General features: G+C 46.2%; 1 pseudogene; it reads left to right on the plus strand.

Moving 5' to 3' along the window:
- The first annotated feature begins 2,469 nt into the window (after nt 1–2,469).
- On the plus strand, nt 2,470–3,956 carry LOC137751893 (serine/threonine-protein phosphatase 2A 56 kDa regulatory subunit epsilon isoform-like; annotated as a pseudogene).
- The last annotated feature ends 382 nt before the right edge of the window (nt 3,957–4,338 follow it).

A 4,338-nucleotide genomic window follows, 5' to 3' on the forward strand; every position in this document is an offset into this window, starting at 1 on the left:
CTTCCTACCATTTTTATCCCCAGGGATCTTCACCATGGATATTGCACCCCTGAGTGAAAGTTGTGGGCAGGAACTTCCCTCACAGGGGCTGCAGACTTTATGAACCCCTGAGTCTAGGTAGTGGTCTAGCATCTCTTTCAGTGGGTTTATGAATCTCTGGCCTAGAAAGCGCCATGGCTATACACCTTCTTTCTTTGCTCTTGATTTCTTTTATAGCCTCCTTCACCTTCTTCTCTTCTGACTTCTTAAACTGTCTACTGATCTTTGAGCCTCACTGCCAGCTTTGCCAACAGGTTGCCATGTTGCCTCTTTTACTTCTGTGAAGAAGTAGACCTCCTCAACATCACAAGAACCATATCCTGAGGGGAGCTTTTACCTTGTATTATTATCACTACCTTTTGGTGATCCAGACCTACCCTTCAGCTCTATTTGTTTCTCTTTTTCTTTTGCAATGATAAAGGTAATCCATTTAGTTGACTCAGGGAGTAGGTCTCCTCCCTCTCTGAAGGATTTAGGCCCTGGAACTCTGGTCGCTTTTTCTCCTTTTTACTCTTGTTCCTCTCCTTGACTAATCCAAGGGGTCTCCTCAGACTCACTGAACAGGCAGATTTTGAGTGCCTAGAGGGTTCCCACTGTTGACACTGTGAGAGTACAAGGATGAATAACTACCATCTGGTCAGGATCCCTCAGACCCTTGTTTTGTCATGACATCATAACCAAAAGTGGAGGGGGAAGTTCCATACATCCAAATGTTCATGACCTTATTCCAAGATCCAGGTCTAAAGAACTCCTGTAGGGTGTGCCTGTCTCATGTCCTTTCAAAGTACATTCCTTCACAGGAGCCCAAGGATTTAAATGAGTCCACCTCCCCAAAGCCCACAATGAAGCTGAGAATGTCTACCCCAACAAATTCTGAGGGAGACAGTCTCATGGACCAGCTACCCCTAAGGCCCCATCTGGGCAAATGAAGACCCCAGAAATCCATGAATCAGCTCATGGACTTAGCCTTTGGAGTATTCAGCAATAAAAATAGGGATGAAGAGGCAAAAATGATTCAGGAACAACAGTGAAAGGCACAAATATTGGGGGCAGTACTAACTCCTGCACCACCTCATGGTTACTCTCCCTTCTGGGGACTCATGGCAGGGATAGGATAAAGGAAGCCTGGATCAGAGCCACTGTCCTGCCAAAAAGAGATCTAATTTAAATGTGACCAGGAGGACCACTGGAAGGATGAATGCCACCTGTATGGGCAAAGTCTACTGACCCTACCCAATATACAAACAAGAGGGCCACTGGAAGTGGGACTGCCCCAGTCTCGAAGGGGACACAGGGTTTCCAAGGCAATAATAGCTAAGAAGACCAAAGACTGACAAGGCCCAGGACACTCCTTGGCTCCCAAAGGACACCTGGTCATTTCTCCTGAGAAGGCTAAGGGAACCCTTGATGCAGTAGGTAGGAAAGTTAGATGCAGCCTACACTGTGCTAACTGATTTCCCTGGACCCTTGTTCCCAGTTCTATATGATAATGGGAATCAATGGAAGGCCCCAAACCAAGCAATTCCCCACCTCAGCTGCTTGCTAGGAAATTTGACCTTTGCACATCATTTTCTGCTCATATCTGAGTGCCACATCCCCTATTGGGAAGGGACTACTTGCTTACTAATTTTCAGATAATAGTCCAATTTGGAGACCCTCACAGAGAAAACATCCACCAAGAAAAATAATTGCTCTTGACTGTTGGAACCTACCTCAGTCCCTAATCAGAGGTGGTTTCCACTCCATAATGTTCCTCAAGTGAACCCTGCTCTCTGGCACACTGAGGTCCCTGACAGAGCTAGTATCTCTGGCAAGGCTACCTTTAAGAGTGGGAACACATGAGGCTGAAGGCAAGCCTCCTGAGATCAAAGGCCAAGGTGAGGGCCATAATTAAAGAACTTTTTAGGCCAGAAGGTTCGGTTGCGCGTGTGCCATGGACTCAGCTGTCCGGTGATATTGATAATAGGAGAGAGAAAGGGGCATTGACGGGGACCCACCGCGGGCACCGAACGGCGGCTCTGGCAGCGGCAGCTCCAGCCCCAGCGGATCCCTCTTCTCCTTCCTTCTCCTCCTGTTGCCGCTGCGGATCCAGTCTTCTTCTCTCCCTTTCCCCCTCCCCTCGTCGTCGCTGCAGCCGCCGGGTCCGGGGCAACGAGCAGAGGCGCCGCCCGCCGGGAATGTGAGCGAGGAGCCACCGGCGGAGCCGCAGCGGGGTCGGTGCCGATTTGATGGGACGGGCCCGCGGGGGAGGATCGTGAGGCCGCCGCCGCCGCCGCCGCCGGAGCGCTGAGGTTCAGGTCCGGCCGTGAGGCCTAGAGGCGCCGCTGCCGCGGAACCGGAGGGACGCCGCGCCGGACAGTCGTCGCCCCGGGCTCCCTGCTGCTGTCCGGACCTCCCCCCGCACGCCCCGGTCCCGCCCCCCGCCCCCCGCTGCGGCCCTCTCTCCCGTCTCCCGCCCCTCCGAAACCACAGATCATCTTCGGATTCTTCTCCAGAAGCTTCAAGTAGGGATATGTCCTCAGCACCAACTACTCCTCCATCAGTGGATAAAGTAGACGGATTTTCTCGGAAGTCCGTCAGAAAAGCCAGACAGAAGAGGTTGCAAAGTTCCTCACAGTTTAGGTCTCAAGGCAAGCCTATTGAGTTAACACCTCTGCCGCTGCTAAAAGGTGTCTTGCAATATATTCAGAACTCTCCCTCCTAGTGACAGCAATGAATTTGATCCAGAAGAAGATGAACCTACCCTTGAGGCATCGTGGCCACACTTACAGCTTGTATATGAGTTTTTCATACGATTTTTGGAAAGCCAAGAATCCCAACCCAGCATTGCCAAAAAATACATAGATCAGAAATTTGTATTACAGCTTTTGGAGCTGTTTGACAGCGAAGACCCTCGAGAATGGGACTACTTAAAAACAGTCTTACACAGAATTTATGACAAGTTTCTTGGTCTTAGAGCATTTATCCGAAAACAGATTAACAATATTTTTCTAAGGTTTGTTTATGAAACAGAACACTTCAATGGTGTACCTGAACTGCTGGAAATATTAGGAAGTATTATCAATGGCTTTGCTTTACCTCTTAAGGCAGAACACAAACAGTTTCTGGTGAAAGTGTTGATCCCTTTACACACTGTCAGGAGCTTATCACTCTTCCATGCCCAGCTGGCATATTGCATAGTACAGTTTCTGGAGAAAGATCCTTCACTCACAGAACCAGTTATTAGGGGATTAATGAAATTTTGGCCCCAAACATGTAGTCAAAAAGAGGTCATGTTCCTTAGGGAGCTGGAAGAAATATTGGATGTGATTGAACCTTCACAATTTGTTAAAATCCAAGAACCTTTGTTTAAACAAATTGCCAAGTGTGTCTCTAGCCCCCATTTTCAGGTGGCGGAAAGGGCACTCTATTATTGGAATAATGAATACATCATGAGTTTGATAGACGAAAACTCTAATGTCATCCTTCCCATCATGTTTTCCAGTCTTTATAGGATTTCAAAAGAACATTGGAATCCGGCTATCGTGGCATTAGTGTACAATGTGTTGAAGGCGTTTATGGAAATGAACAGCACCATGTTTGATGAGCTGACAGCCACATTCAAGTCAGATCGTCAGCGTGAGAAAAAGAAAGAAAAGGAGAGTGAATAATTGTGGAAAAAAACTGGAGGATCTGGAGTTAAAGAGAGGTCTTAGACGTGATGGGATAATTCCAACTTAACAAAAATAATGACAACAACCTTACTAACCTGTGGAGTCACACATTTATGTAGTAGAAGATGGAGCAGCAGTTTTCTGTATTGTGCAACTTTACAGTAGATTTCACATTTGTTTCATTATTACAACAGCACTGTATATACCTGTCTCTAAGTAAAGGAAAAAAAAATAAGGACTTCAGTCCAAAGTTTGGACAGTAGATGGACTTCTCAGAACTTGGTAAACATAATCATTGTTCTAACCCCCTTTAAAAAAAAAAAGCAGTCTTCAAAGATCTGTCAATGAAATTTGTATATTAAAATTCCATTTTTGGGAGTTCCTTATTTATCATTAGCAGAGAGTATGAAACAATTTTCAAATGTGAACTATCTTAAATTTAGCTTGTCTTTCTGCTAAGCTGTTAAGTGTATTTATAGTAAAGGAAGGGGAAAAAAAGACTGTCATTTCCTTATAAGTTTGTATAACATCCTCCTCTGGGTAACTTGACTGTAATTTGACATCTTTTCCTTTTGCACATCTTCATGAGTTGAATGTCCACGTGGAATGGGGCCGTGAATTATAAAGGTCCCTGATAAAAGTTTTG

The sequence above is a fragment of the Eschrichtius robustus genome, chromosome 18 (assembly GCF_028021215.1).
Source record: "Eschrichtius robustus isolate mEscRob2 chromosome 18, mEscRob2.pri, whole genome shotgun sequence".
Lineage (NCBI taxonomy): Eukaryota > Metazoa > Chordata > Mammalia > Artiodactyla > Eschrichtiidae > Eschrichtius > Eschrichtius robustus.